The sequence below is a fragment of the Narcine bancroftii genome, chromosome 3 (assembly GCF_036971445.1).
Source record: "Narcine bancroftii isolate sNarBan1 chromosome 3, sNarBan1.hap1, whole genome shotgun sequence".
In the NCBI taxonomy this organism is placed as follows: domain Eukaryota; kingdom Metazoa; phylum Chordata; class Chondrichthyes; order Torpediniformes; family Narcinidae; genus Narcine; species Narcine bancroftii.
In genome coordinates this window covers 275,969,482-275,985,039 of record NC_091471.1, presented here as the reverse complement: position 1 = coordinate 275,985,039, position 15,558 = coordinate 275,969,482, and the positions used below count along the sequence as shown (strand labels likewise).

Below are 15,558 nucleotides of genomic sequence, written 5' to 3'. Positions count from 1 at the left end.
CATAAATCTGATTGGTAGACTTGAATATCTGATTGTTTTGGACCTTGAAGCCTTTTGTGGGAACACCTCTATGTTGTGAGGTGACATGGCTTTTCTGATCAGAATTCTGATTCTCTAGTACAGGATTGTAATTTTTTTAAAAATATTGAATGTGTTAAAGGAGCAATACGTTATTTGTTATGTTTCTTTAACAGATGAGTATTCACCTTTCAACCTGTTAAAATGCCATTTAATATTTTATGATTATTAATTAAAAAACACTTTCTACACTTTCCCATGGAAGAATTACAATTCTCCTGCAGTGCAGCTGGATATTTGCAGACATCTATCGTGGCCTGTTCTCAACCAAATTGATGACGCGGTTACCATCTGTGCAAAAAGACCTGCTGATTCTTCGATTTTTGTTTTCATGTGTTAGCATTTTTGACTGATTGCTAGTAATAGAATAACTCATAGGAATTTTGTCTAACCATCCATGACCCAAAACGTTCTGCTCCTTTAAGTTGGCAAATGAACTTTTTATTGCTGTGGTATGTTGGAAAAAAATGTACAGCAAAATACAATTTTGGTAGAAAATAGTTGGCAATTGAAAGTTCACAGCTGCTTTGAAACCATTTTTAATACTTCAAATGAAATGGAACTTGCTTGTAAATAAATAACTTTTTTTGTATGATTTCATACAGAAATGCCATTGTATTTTAACTTTCCTTTATATTTATTAACCACAATAGATCGAGGTCTCTTCACCATTACATATGATGTGTGTTTCTATTGTGCTTTCTGAAAAGTTGTCACAGTTTGCTGATTAGTGTACACAAAAATTAAAACTTCCCCCACTTTTCTAATGCTGTACTGTGACAATGGTAGTATGCATGTTATAATTAAAAATCCCCAAAGTCACACTGATTCAAATTTTGTACAAATTTTGGTTAAGACTTTAAACGATTTTACCCTACTACTTTTGTTGTTGCAGATGTTGTATTTAAATAAAATTATTTGAAAGCTCTTTTGTTGCATTCAAAAGCACCCACTTTTGTAACAGCTTAGCGTTTACAGAGTTCATAGAAAAATTATACAATGTGAACACATTCCTGCCTTTCATGGCTCGACAGCTAAATATTTTGCCTGTTATGGAATGACCAAAAATTGATTAATTAGAAATAATATTTGGGGCTTTCGTATTTCTGCAGGGCTATCTGACAGGAAAAATATTGTCAATTTATTGATTTGTTCAAGTTTACCATCTTCACTGGGGAAAAATATTGTCAATTTATTGATTTGTTCAAGTTTACCATCTTCACTGGGGAAAAATATTGTCAATTTATTGATTTGTTCAAGTTTACCATCTTCACTGGGGAAAAATATTGTCAATTTATTGACTTGTTCAAGTTTACCATCTTCACTGGGGAAAAATATTGTCAATTTATTGACTTGTTCAAGTTTACCATCTTCACTGGGGAAAAATATTGTCAATTTATTGATTTGTTCAAGTTTACCATCTTCACTGGGGAAAAATATTGTCAATTTATTGATTTGTTCAAGTTTACCATCTTCACTGGGGAAAAATATTGTCAATTTATTGATTTGTTCAAGTTTACCATCTTCACTGGGGAAAAATATTGTCAATTTATTGATTTGTTCAAGTTTACCATCTTCACTGGGGAAAAATATTGTCAATTTATTGATTTGTTCAAGTTTACCATCTTCACTGGGGAAAAATATTGTCAATTTATTGATTTGTTCAAGTTTACCATCTTCACTGGGGAAAAATATTGTCAATTTATTGATTTGTTCAAGTTTACCATCTTCACTGGGGAAAAATATTGTCAATTTATTGATTTGTTCAAGTTTACCATCTTCACTGGGGAAAAATATTGTCAATTTATTGATTTGTTCAAGTTTACCATCTTCACTGGGGAAAAATATTGTCAATTTATTGATTTGTTCAAGTTTACCATCTTCACTGGGAACATCAGCGGCACATCTGAAATTGATCAAAAATATTGTTTCATGCATACTTATTAGTGCATCCCAGCCTAGTTCATACAGATGAAACCTTTTATCCATAGACATTCCAGAGACATCTTAAATTCCTTATAATTCTAAAAATGTCAATAATTTAACCTTGGAAGGACTGTGGTATCATTCGCTATCTCCTTTGGAAACAGCTGATGCCATTGATATTATTGCAAAATCATTGAATGTTTTCTATCAGTTTAGGAATATATTAATTTTCTAAAATTTTGAGTTCAATGAATACCAGCTTTTATTTCTCCCTCGAAAGGATTTCAGATTTAACAGCAGTCGTTGTCAAAAAGTTAACTGTACAAAATGATGTAGCTTGCTGCCATTGTAGTCGAACCTCGATCTGTTTTTAAGTTTATTTAGATGTAGTTTTGAACGAAACTGGTTTAGTAGGTAGATATTTCTGATTTAGACGAGAGTATTTGTGAAGTGATAAAGACGAACGTGATGAGAAAGTTTAAATTGAATTTAAATTAATGATCCGAGTAAACAAAATTTCATATGACGGGTACTGTGATGACTCCATTTGGTTTCAGTTTTAAAGTTGTCATTAAATGTAGACTTGTTTAGTTTTGTGCTTTAAATTGTGCAATAAAATGTTTCCTTTTTTAAAAAAAAACTGGTTAGTGGGGCATGAATACTTTTAATAAGCCATGTTAAGGTGCAGAGAATCATCCTCTGAATTTGTGGGTTTCCTTGTAACAAACAAAAGTATCTTTAACTAGGAATTATTTATCAGTAAGCACTGCACTTTAATTTTATCCTATATTTACATATTCAGTTTTGAAGCCAGATTCACATTATTATGATATTTTTCATATCCTAGCACAAGTTAATTTGCAAGCAACGGGCCATTGCAGTAGGAAAGAGGTTTGGGTTGATTATTTTTAAAAAAACAAAGTGTATTCAATTATATTCTCTGACTCAACTTGTCCAACAGCTACAAAGGATAACCATGCAGGTTTCATTTAATTAAATAACTACTTAACCATTTCCATTACTGTTAAAGAGAAAGAATCTACTCTGTATTGCAGGGAAATGCTTCACAAAATAGCAAGATACAAAATAGCAAGTAATCTTTTGAAAAGTAACTTTATTGTTGAATAAAGGATTTAAAAGTAGTTATTTAAAGTATCAACAATTTGAAAAACTATTAAAATAAGGAGTGAGCTCCTCGGATTATTATTCGGATAGAGTACTTTCAGTTATTTGGAGAAAAAGGTACTTGGTCAGTAATATCGAGAGGACGAAATCAAAGTATTGAGTAGTTCAAAATTATTTAACATGATGCCTACAAGTTGACTTAATCCAAAAATGTTTATTTTAAGAGTTAAACTGGAAAGTCTGTAGATACTGGGATTGAGTGCATTACACAAACATGCTGGAGAAACTCAGCAGGTCAAGCAACATCCAAGAGAAGTAAAGGGTAACTAATGAGGCCTTTGTGAAGGTATGAGCCTGTTTTGAAGCTGGAAGAGTTATTACTTTTGAATGAAAGAAGAATAAATTTAATGTGCCTAATAATACTTTGCTATTATCAAGTTAAGGCATTTTTGATTAATAAAATAGGTCCAAGTTTGATGACACCTAGCTGGAGTTGAATTGGAATGACTGATTTGTAATAGTAATGGAAGTAAATTTATTTCTGTAATGTATAATTTACATCACAGGAAAGTCCCCAAAATAGGGGTTCATAAATAGAGATTAAGATGGGAAGTGGATCTAAACAGGCAAGTAAATGAAAGATTGGATGGAATTATGTAAGAATAATATGGCAAAAACTATAAACGTTAGGCATAGTTCAATATAATTTTTTGCATCAGTTATATTTAACTCCACAAAAACTAAACAGACTGAACTCTGCATTATTAGATTTATGTTTTGGGTGTGGATGTGAGATTGGATCTTTTTTGCATTCTACTTAGCAGGGTCCTGAAGTTAAATATTTTTGGTTGGAAGTCGGTAACATTTTGGAACAAATTACAGGGGTTAAGTTCCCACAGGATCTGATGTTATTTTTATTGAGTAATATTAAGGTTATAAAATTAGCTATGTATCCAATTGAATTTGTACAAATTGTTTTAGCAGTTTCTAGTATTCCGAGCTACCGTTGTAGTAAAAATGGGATTATCACTAAGGGATAGTAAAGACAGAAGGGACTGAATGGTCACAGTTAACATTTCACACAGGCACATCACAAGTCACAGCCCAGTGACAATTCAATACATTGGAAGAACTGAGGGAAGGCTTGTCACAATCTGTCCCAGAATTTGATACATTTGCAGACACTGATTTTTGTAAGTGAGAACCATTCTGACAGCTAGAGGGAAAGCAGCTCTTGTGGCCAGCCATTTTTGTGGAATTCAGAGCAAAGCATACTCTGCGAATGACTGGGCCTTTTCAGTCGACTGACCAGGAAGCTCTTTGGGAAGCAAAGTGCTTCATTTTGATTGTGACTAACAATAAAGGTCATTTGGAGAGACCGGTGCCAGAGTCTTGGAAGCTTCATGGAAGCCACCCAGTTCAAGTCTTGCCTACAAAAGGGCCAGGAGTGTTATGACCACATCTCGTGTGGATGGACATCTCTTCAAAGGCAACGCAAGGAGAATTCGTGGATCTGTTGCAGCCACAACTCCAGTCTTCACATCAGTTCAACATCAATTCTGGGCATCAAATTTTCAAAGACCAACGCTTCAACACTGAATTTAAAAGTCTGAACTTTGAAGTAACTTTCTAGATTTTGGCCTGGACTGTAATGGTTTGGGTATAACTAACATGTGCACACACTTAGTGTTAAAGATAGTTTAAAAGTTAATACTTTAAGTGTTAGAAATAAAATTAGTGTTTTAAAATTAAACACTGTCTGGTTCATTGCCTATTGCTGCTCGTTACATGTGGTTCATAACACGAGAAATGTATAGCAATGTCATGGAAGTCAGATAGCAGATTTGGGTATGGAAAGATGGCGTGCAGAACTTAAGATTATTTACAGTTTATGAAACAAATATGTAATTTGGAAGATATGGCACCCAGAAATGAGAGATCCTTTTATAAAGTAAGACTACTAGGGATATTGAATTTCAGAATTTATTGTCATGAACGTGTCACGAAATTTGCTTTGCAGCAGCATCAGAATGCAAACATTAATATAAATCACCTTACAAAAAAAACTAAAAGTAGTGAAAGTAGAAGTCAAAATAAGGCCGTGTCTCTGGTTCATTGTCTATTCAGGAATCTGATGGCAGTGGGGAAAAAGCTGTCCTTGTGCCGCTGAGTGCTCATCTTCAGGCTCCTGTATCATTTTCCCGATGGCAGCAGAGTAAAGGGGGCATGGTCTGGGTGGTGGGGAACCTTGAGGTTAGAGGGTGCTTTCTTATGACACTGCCTCTTGTCGATCTCTTTGGTGGAGTGAAGACTGGTGCCCGTGATGTGGCAGGATGAGTTGACAACCCTCTGGAGTTTATTCTTGTCCTGAGCGTTGGCACCAACAGACCAAACAGTGATACAGCCAGCCAGAATCCTCTCCACGGTACACCTGTAGATGTTCTCGAAAGTCTTCAGTCACTCTTCAAACTCCTCACAAAGTATAGCCACTGGCAAGTCTTCTATGTTTAAAAAAGAATTCTTGTCTTTCTTGAACTCCAGACATTCTAAAGTATTTTGCAATCTGAAAATTCTTTACTGTGACTTGATGGTTTGGATTTGAATTGCCCTCAGGGTAGTGGTGAAAGGGTGTTATTCTGGGTGGAGGTTTGTGACAAGTAGTTTCACATGGATCCATGCTGGGACCCCTCTTTGTGATGAGATAAAAATTAGGTTGTTTATGTTCATAAATTTGCAGATGACTCAAAGTTAGGTCTTTCAACCGTGTAGAGGGCTGTTGAGTGGTACAGGATCTAGGGCAGTTGCAGCCAGGATTGAAGATTCAATTTATTGTCATCGTAATAAAGCAGTGTCATATGAAGTGAAATTGCTTTTGCCTGCTGTAAGGCAGAGAAATGACGGACAGCATTCAATCTGAGCAAGTGGAATGTGTTGCTCCATAGAAAGAAAAAGTGCATAGATAATGGCAGGATTATTAACAGTGCTGATGTACAAAAGATCCCAGCTCCCAGACAAGTTATTCAGTACATAGAGTGGTGAAAAGGGTCTCTGGCTTGCTTTCTTTCATTAGTTAGGACATTAAGCATAAGAGTTTAGTTATATTACAGCCAAATAAAACTTAGTTTTCTGTTCTAGTTGCTTCATTAATAATGTAATTATTGTCTCCTACAATGTCGTCCTGCACCAAAGTTCGTTCTTGCTGCAGCCAAACAGGTACTTTTGTTTTATTTTAGAAAGCAACTGTACACATTAAATTACCACAAAATGGAAAAATATAATAAATACAAAAGATAAATAACAAATATTCAGTAGTTGGTACTTGATAGTCATCAAGTTACAATTGGTGCAGAAAAAAATTCAGTAAATTAAATAATGGAATGGAGCAGACTTTTTTAGTCCTGGAGTAGTGTATGGTTAGAGAAGTAAGGGGAGATGCAAAAGCCTGGGGAAAAGAACATTTTTCTGAATCTTCATGCGTGCTGGACTTGTGCCTTCTGCACCTTCCCGAGAAGAGGCTGTGAGCTGGTTGAAGGAGGTCCTTTAGGATGTACGGAAGTCGTGGAGGGTATGGAAGAAATTTCCCAGGATGCTTCTTGATTAGAGGAGATGAGCTATGAGGAGTGGTTGGACAGACTGGATTGTTTGCTCTGGAGCATTGGAGGGTGAGGAGTGGAGACCTTGTCGAAGTTTATGAAATTATTAGAGATCTCGAAAGAGTAGATGGTCAAAAGCCTTTTCCCAGTATAAAAAATGCTCAATACTGTGAAGTCATGTGTGTCCTCCCCACGTGCATGAATTTCTCCCACGTTCCAAAGACGTATGGTATTAGTCCGCTCATTTGGGTGAGTTTTCCAGAAGGGCCTATTACCCTGCTGTATCTCAAAAAAAAATGACGGTGAGAGAAGGAAAGTTTAAAGGAGATGTGCTGGGGGCTAGTTTTTTTACACAGCGTAGTGATGGAAGCCAATACAATAGAAGTGTTTAAGCAGCTGTTAGAAAGATGCAGCATTTGGAATGGAATGGACTATGTACAGGAAGAAGAGATTTAGTTTGGCATTGTGTTCATCACAGACATCGTTGGCTACTATACTGTTCTACATCCTCTAATTACTGTTCAAATGTCAGACCTAGTTACGTCATAAATCAGTTAAAATCGGCAATACTTTTACTATCAGTTTAATAACCAAGGAAACAAGTATAAAATGTGCTGAAGTCGTCATGTTTTTTTACATTAAAATATAACTTGCTGATCATGGACAATGGGGGAAAAGAAATAGTGGCATTTATATGATAGCTAGCAACATTTTAATGGTACAGAATTTGGATTTGACATTGCACCTCATTTTTGACAAGAGAGTTACTCGGGTAATTTGATAAGGTTCATTTCCAAGCCCATCTCTGGTGGAGAATGTCACTTTGAAAGGCCTGGGGATAACTACGGTTCAACCCTGGAATACTGCAAGTGGTTCTGTACCTTGGGCAAGGTGTTTCCACCTTGCAGTTGTCGAGAGGTTCAGTGTAGATATACCCCAGTGATGCCTGAAGGAAGAGGTGGCATGAATTAGGTTTGTGTTCCACGATCATTTAAAAAAAGTTGGAAATGGAGAACCCTTCCTGGGACATGCTCTGCTAGATCAGCTCTTAATTTTAAATCTGAACATTCCATTTAAAAACTTGTTTATTGATCATCGAAAAATTGGTGTCTGAAACTAGGTTGTGGATTAATCAAATGCGATTGAACAGGCTTTGGAAACAAGATTTTCTAAATGGAAAAGATTTTCGCATTGAATTTCCATTGTGAAGTTAAGCATGAAAATAGATTGTTGGAGCAGATTAAAGGGACAATGCACATTGTGTCAGTGATGAAGCCTGCTGGAAGTAAAAGCCACAAATTTAATGGGAATGAAACCTGAGCAGAACCTTAAAGAAATAATAATACTGTGTGTTCTATTTTAGCTCATTATGGTAACATTTATCTCTGGGAAGAACTGAACTGCAGCTTAAATCTTTCAAAATTTTCTACTGGTTTGTACAAGAATACCAAGCTAATAATTTATTATTCACTTTAGGATTTCAGAGCGCTTCAAGGTCCTCAAATTTCTTGAGGAAATGCTTTTAACTATGTTATCTGCTTGCAGAAGCTTTATTGAGTTCTCAATTGTTTAATTTTAAGCTCCTCTTATTGGAAAGTACCAATATTAATAAATAACTCTATACTTTGAAATTCTTTATGAATTTAACTTGAACTTGTTACATAGTGTATGCTTGCACTTCCAATATAGAAGACCGAAAATTGATTATTTTTGTAAATTGTGTGCATGTATATTATAAATTAACTATTTCATATCTGTTTGAGAGTGTTGATGCAGGTCTTCCAATTAAAATATAATTCTTGCTTTGAAATGCCAAATTTTACCTTGGTGAGTGTGTGTAAAGTTCAGGACTTCCAAGTGAATCAGAATTTATTGCCATAAACATGTCACAAAATTTGTTGTTTTGTGGCATCATCAAACATTTATATAATCACCTTACAAAATAAATAAAATAGTGCAAGGACAAGAAAAAGACCAAGTGAGGCAGTGTCTTTGGTTCATTGAACATTCATAGGGAAGGAAGCTGTCCTTGTGCTGCTGAGTGATGGTCTTCAGGTTCCTGTACTTTTTAGTTGTGTGAAGAGGGCATAGCCTAGATGGTGGGGGTCCTTGAGGATAGAGGCTGCTTTCTTGAGACACCGCCTCATGTCGATGTCCTCGATGGAGTGAAGGCTGGTGCCTGAGATGTCACAGGCCGAGTTAACAACCCTCTGGAGATTTTTCTTGTCCTGAATATTGGCACTTCCATACCAGACAGTGATGCATCCAGTCCGAGTGCTCGCCACCAGTAGAAGTTTTCGAGAGTCTTTGGTGACATACCAAATCTTCTCAAACTCCTTACAAAGGAAAGGCCCAAACTTTTGCCCAACTGATAGGACATCTACATTTCCCCATTGGACAATATGGAATTCACATCTGCCTTGGGGTATGCTAAATAATTGTAACTTTAAAAAACTAGAAATACAGCTGTTGGCATGCACAATTCATAACAAGGAAGTAAATTTCTTTGTGTTCTGGTATTTTGGGGGCACAAAGTTTGCACTTTGAACAATGTTCTTCGTACTAATGTGTCAAGTAGTGGGAGTGAGCAGGTGGGTGTATGTGTTCATTGACTTTTCTCATCATAGTATTACAGTGCAATCTGTGCTGCTTGCCCTTCCTCTTCTTTATCTATAATAGTATCCATTATTCTCCTTAAATGGCTGCTTCCTTCCCCCATGCAGGAGTGCAGTGTCAGAATAGCAGGAGAGCCTTTCAACCAATGTAAAGACGTGCAATTGGTGATGAGAGAAAGAAGAATTGAATTGTTTATTCTTGTGTGCCCGCAAGATGCACCTAAAAGCTTTGTTTTGTGTGCTATCCAGACAAAGTCAATCCAAACACAAGATGGTGCCATAATTAAAAACAAGAGTAGGATAAATGCAAGTAGGCTTTTTTCCACTGAGGTTGTGACATTCAAACCAGAGGACAAGTTGAGGATGAAAGGGGAGAAGTTTAGGAGAAATATTAAGGGGAATTTCTTCATACAGAGAATGGTCGGAGTGTGAAATGAGCGGAAATGGTGAATGTGGGCTCAGTTTTAACATAAAAAATTTTGGATAGGTGCATAGTTGGGAGGGGTATGGAGGGATATGGAATGGGTACAGGCCAGTGGGAGTAGGCAGAATACTAGTTTAGTGCATACAAGAAGAGCCAGAGTGTGTTTTCTGTGCGGTAATGTTCTATGGATAGACTGTTGCAGCAATTTTTTTTAAAAATAATAGGGTACGGTGTTATTAGGACAGTGCAGGATGCATAGAAGAGAATGGATAAACAATTTAGGAACATCATCTTTTACCAATGAGGGTCCATTCAAGAATGATAAAAGCAGGGAAGAAACTGTCCTTGAAAATGGAAGTTTTTCTTCTGCCTAACGGACAAGGGGTGCAGATTTATGACCAGGGTGAGATGGTTCCTTAAATAGACAGATTTCCCGAGGCAGCATGTAGTGGAGGGGAGGATGGTTTTGTGGTGGCCTGAGATGCATTCACACTCTAGTTTCTTGCAGTGTTGAGCAGGACTATTCGTGGACCAAGCATCTGGAAGTAGAAAGCTTTTCTTGGTGTTGTCATTATGGTTGTGCCAAAAAAGAGTCTTTCCCAGAAAAAAGTATATGAAAGGAAGGAGAGTCATTCTGGGAGCAGTGGCTGGGGTCTCCTCTAATCTTCTACTTCAGAAAGTCTGGAAGCTCCACTGAATTTATTCAAAAATTAGGAATGATGGATGTTTGGGCATTGAGGAATATAGGGGTCATGTGAGCTTGCACATGGAGTGTGGTTTAACTGGACTTGATGCACTACTGAGATGAGGGAAAATTGTGAATGGGACCATAACCTTTGCTGCTGTGATTGAATGACCGATTTCACTGCAATGTCTCAAGATGGCATTCACCTTCTCGGACAGTTAGCCCTCAGTAGGAAAGCACAAAAGTCTGTAGATGCCTTGATTGATCGTTGGAGAAACTCAGCAGGTCCAACAGTGTACTTTATGTCGCAAAGATGAAGATTAGTACATAACCAATATTTCAGCTTCATCAAGATGCGAGTAAAATGTAAGCAGGTGCCTGAGCTTTGCTCCTACCTCGATGAAGAACTCAAGCCTGAAGTGTTGGTTGTGTATCTTTATCTTTGCATTAACTGGGGAAAGGATCACTGTCTCCACTTTGGTTTACTTGCCACTGAGGGGCAATAACAATGCAAATCTTGCACCTTGGGCAGTAGAGATGAGCAGGACTTCAAGTGTGAGCATTCTGAATGATGTTAATTTTGCAGGAAGACTATCAGATTTGTGGAACTTGGCGTATTAGTCTTGAACTGATTCCTGGACTACAATGTTTTCTTTTCTGCTATTGCTCATTATTCTAGATCTAGAGCGTCAACATCCAGTTGCCCAAGAGCTGGCTTGGGGTATCCTGAAACTTGCTGAATTTTTTTTTGTGTAATTCTGACTGAGAATAAAATCAGAATTAATTGTCATGAACATGTAACGAAATTCATTGTTTTGCAGCAGCGTCTCTATGCAATCATTATCTAAACACTTTACAAAATAAAGTAGTGCAAGAAAAGGTCAAATTAAGACATTATTCACTGCTAAAGAGTAATGGCAAAGGCAAAAGCGGTAGAAAGGGAACAAAAGAGAAAGTGAATGCATCAGAGAGATGGAACAACAGAGATCAGCTTCCATTACTTTGAGCAGTACTGCAGGAAATGCAGTAATATGGTTACCTTCGTACTTTAATTTGTCCACAGAATAATTGGAAAAAATCACCAATGCACTTGTTCAACATACAATTTTTTTTTTAAAAAACCCTATTATTGGAATTCAAGCAACCGGCAAAAAAAAACTGAGGAAAATAAATAAGGAAATAGAAATAAATTCGAATAAATAAAAGTTTAAATTTAGAAAAGTAAACATTCTCTGAAGTAACATAAAACCTTTGAAGATTGGAGCAAATATTCAGCCAGCGGAGGGAGGGCCTTGGTCGGGCTTTGCTTGTAGCAGTTGATTGAATAAAGTTGTGTGAAACAGCAATGGTGTCACCCAAGATGAAGAGCTGATCGATGCCGCTCACTGTTGGGATGAATCTCTTAAAGTGTCTCTTTATCCCTGCTTGGTAAGAGTCTTTATTAGTATATCTCAACCTTTTTTGTCTATGCCTCCCTCCCCACCAGGACTCTGCTCAAAGTTTATAGGCCCCCTTCCCTGTGAAGCAGTCAACTTTTGATTTCTTCCATTCTTCTCTGTCCAGTCCCTGCATCCTCTGCAGCCAAGCAATGCTGTAGTAAATTTCCAGTCATATCAGTGGTGCATGGACACATAAATAAAAGACAAATCTCCTCCCAATTTTCCCTACTGCATGCCAAGAACCATCTGGACCTTTACAACAAGGCAGAGCTGATATCAAAAACATGAAAGGAACAAGAGACCGAGCTAGTACCCAATCACTTTTACTTTCTACCATCACCTCACCCCTGGACCATCAATACTTAAATCATTTTGAATGCGGAATGGATATTGTCCTTCAGATTCAATGGGTCTTCGCTTCACAAATTTTCATTCAGTTTATGAACATTTCTCAGGAACACTCTACCTTTGCAGACTATTGGAGACTGGCTGAAAGGCTACTAGGTATCAGCACCAGGATTCGTGAGTGCCAAGGGTGATGCAGGCTTTCTAATCATTTCAGAAGTTTGGATCTGGAGCTCAGGTTGTTGATGGTTTGGACTGGAGTCTGTGGGATGTTGGAAGCTGCAGGTGGCAAGTCCTTGGGCACTCAGTGACTCAGGGGAGGGAAGCTCTTTTTCTTCTCTGTCCCAGTGAGGGGCATTGGACAATTTCTGCTGATAGTGAATCTTCGTCTGCTTTGTAGTAGACCAAAGGAAATTTTGTGTAATAATCTCATTTTCTGTTTTATGACATGACAATAAAATAATTTCAAATTAATATTGTTTTCAAAGTATATAGTGGGGTTTGGAGCCAATCGATGCTTTCACTAATTTCCATTCTGTCAAGACCCAGGCTGGGAACGTGATACAGAACACTGGAGAATCTGAAGGACAATATCCATTCCGCATTCAAAATGATTTAAGTATTGATAGTCCAGGGGTGAGGTGATGGTAGAAGGTAAAAGTGATTGGATACTAGCTCGAGCTCTTGTTCCTCTCATGTTTTTGATATCAGCTCTGCCTTGTTGAAAAGGTCCAGATGGTTCTCGGCATGCAGTAGGGAAAATTGGGAGGAGATTTGTCTTTTATTTATGTGTCCATGCACCACTGATATGACTGGAAATTTACTACAGCGTTGCTTGGCTGCAGAGGATGCAGGGACTGGGCAGTCTTTGAGGACAGAGGAACAGTATCTAACATGTTACCACTGTTTCTCATCCACGTACAACACCATGATTTATATATCTTAGATTTACAATATTGATTCTATGTTGAAATTAAATTTGAAGGGTATCAGAATCAGATTTATTCTCATGAACATGTCATGAAATTTGTTGCTTTGAGGCAGTGAAATTGTGTAGAACGAGGTGCTAAAATTATTACAAGTTGCAGTGGTGTAAATACAGATCGAGTACCCCTTATCCAAAGTTCAGAAATGCTCCAAAATCCAAAACTTTGAGCATGGATGTGACGCCACAAGTGGGCGTCAGTTTGTTACCAACTATTGTCACCATCAGACCTACATGCATTGCTCACTGCGGTTTCGCCATCCAGCAGAATTTCTAGTATTTCGTGCTGCATTTATCTTGTCAGCAGAGAGTAAGTTTTTTGGTAAGTACAAAATATTATTCTAAAATCCAAAATTGAAAATACTTCTGGTCCCCTGCATTTCAAATAAGGGGTTCTCGAACTGTGTAAGATTTTTTTAAAAATATCTAGTGCAAAAAAAAGGGGAAAAGTGAGTTAGTGTCCATAGGTTCATTGTTCAGAAATCTGATAGCAGAGGGGAAGATAATGAATTTATAATTTGAGATTATATCTTCAGGCTCCTTCCTGGTGGTGACAGTGAGAAAAGGACATGGCTTGGGTGGTGAGGGCCCTTGGTGATAGAACCTGCTTTCTTGAGGCACCTTTAAGATGTCCTTAATGGAGAGAAGACTAATGCCCATGATGGCGCCAGCCGAGTTTAAAGTCTCTAACCCAAGGGTGGTCAACTTTTTTTAAAACTCACATTCCACCTATGGCCGTAAATGCTCTGTGATTAGTAAGGGATTGCTTAAGGTGAGATGTGGGTAGAATGAAAAAGTTTGTAAACCACTGTTTTAATCGTCCCTCATTGACTCATTTCATAACTCCAAAGGAAATGGGCCAATGACCATTTTTCTCAAGCAAAATATTTCAGTAATAATTGGGTCTAGAGCAGTGAATCTTAACCTTTCCACTCACATCCCACCTTAAGCAATCCCTTACTAATCGATCACAGAGCACTTATGGCACAGGGATTACTTAAGGTGGAATGTGAGTGTAAAAGAAGTTGCTCACCTCTACTTTAAACTGTTGCTGTCCTCTGCATTGGCTCCTCCATACCCAACAGTGATGCAACTGTTCAGCATGCTTTCCACAGTACACCTATAGAAACTTGCGAGAGTGTTTGATGACGTACCAAATCTCCTCAAACTCTTGATGAAATACACCCGCTGGTCAGCCTACTTCATTGATATTATGGTGCCAAGATGGGCCTTCAGAGATGTTTACACCCAGGAATCTGAAGTTTCTTACCCTCTCCACTGCTGACCCCTCCAGGAGGACTGGTTTATATTCTCTTGATTTCCCCTTCCTGAAGTCAACAATCTATTCCTTAGCTTTACTTAAGCTTAAATTAAGGTTGTTGTGTGACACTGCTCAACGAGGGAGTGGGGTTGTGGAGCAGTCACAATTTTTACTCTAATTCTGTTAAAATGAGAACTCCAAAAATACTGGTCTTCCATCAGTTCCAGATCATTGGGCTGGCCACAGGGCACCCAGATGGCTGGGTCTGAGGAGTTTCTAGTTGCTGCAGACAGACATTTGTGATGAATATTACTGTTGTTCATTTTCCATGGTTAATCATAGACCGCTCTCTCCATTCTACTATGTGTGAAACCCTTTAAAAAGGGCTCAGGTCTGAAACATCAGTTATGCATCTTTACCTCCAATGGATGCTGTGAGATCTGCTGATTTCTTCCAGCAGTTCTGTGTTTTTATTATCATGTGTGAGGCATAGATGTGGCGTAATTTGTCTGGTGTGTTCAAGAAGGATTCTTGACACAGTTGTATGTGGACCAACTGACTAGAGGAGAGGCTGTACTGGATGTAGTACTGGATAATTAACGTGGTCAGGTGACATACCACTTAGTGGAGTGGGGAGCATTTCGGTGACAGTGACCACAACTCCCTGAGCTTTAGCACAGCTATGGACAAGGATAAAAGCAGACAAAATGGTAGTGTTTAATTATGGAAGGGGATGAGGTAAGAACTAGGAAGAGCAAATTGGGGGTGGATGTTCTTGGGAGAAAACAGGAGAATGTTTATGGACCATTTGCGTGGGGTTCTGGATACATTTGTCCCTCTGCAACAGGGAAAAGAGAATAGGAAAAGGGAACCGTAGTTGACAAAACAGGTGAGGCAACTAATTAAGAGGAAGAAGGAAGCATAAATTACATTTAGGAAGCAAAAAACACAGTAAGAATTATATAGTAGTCAGAAAGAAATGAGAAAGGACTTGGGAGAGCTAGAAGAGGGCAGGAGAAGGCCTTGGCTAGAATGATGAAGGCAAACACTAAGGAGTTCTATGTATGCATGAAGAACAGATG

General features: G+C 37.8%; 1 protein-coding gene across 4 annotated transcripts in view; it reads left to right on the top strand.

The window, feature by feature from the left end:
- stk11 (serine/threonine kinase 11) overlaps window positions 1–15,558 on the top strand; it is a 98,194-nt gene that overhangs the window by 72,750 nt on the left and 9,886 nt on the right. Inside the window, exon 10 of one of the 4 annotated variants that reach the window (XM_069928189.1) lies at window positions 284–1,006. The exons of 2 other annotated variants lie outside the window; for them this stretch is intronic. The gene's annotated coding sequence lies outside the window, so the exon portion shown is untranslated. Of the gene's footprint in view, window positions 1–194; window positions 1,007–15,558 lie in introns of those variants that run through there. One more of the 4 variants, XM_069928187.1, reaches the window with a different exon arrangement.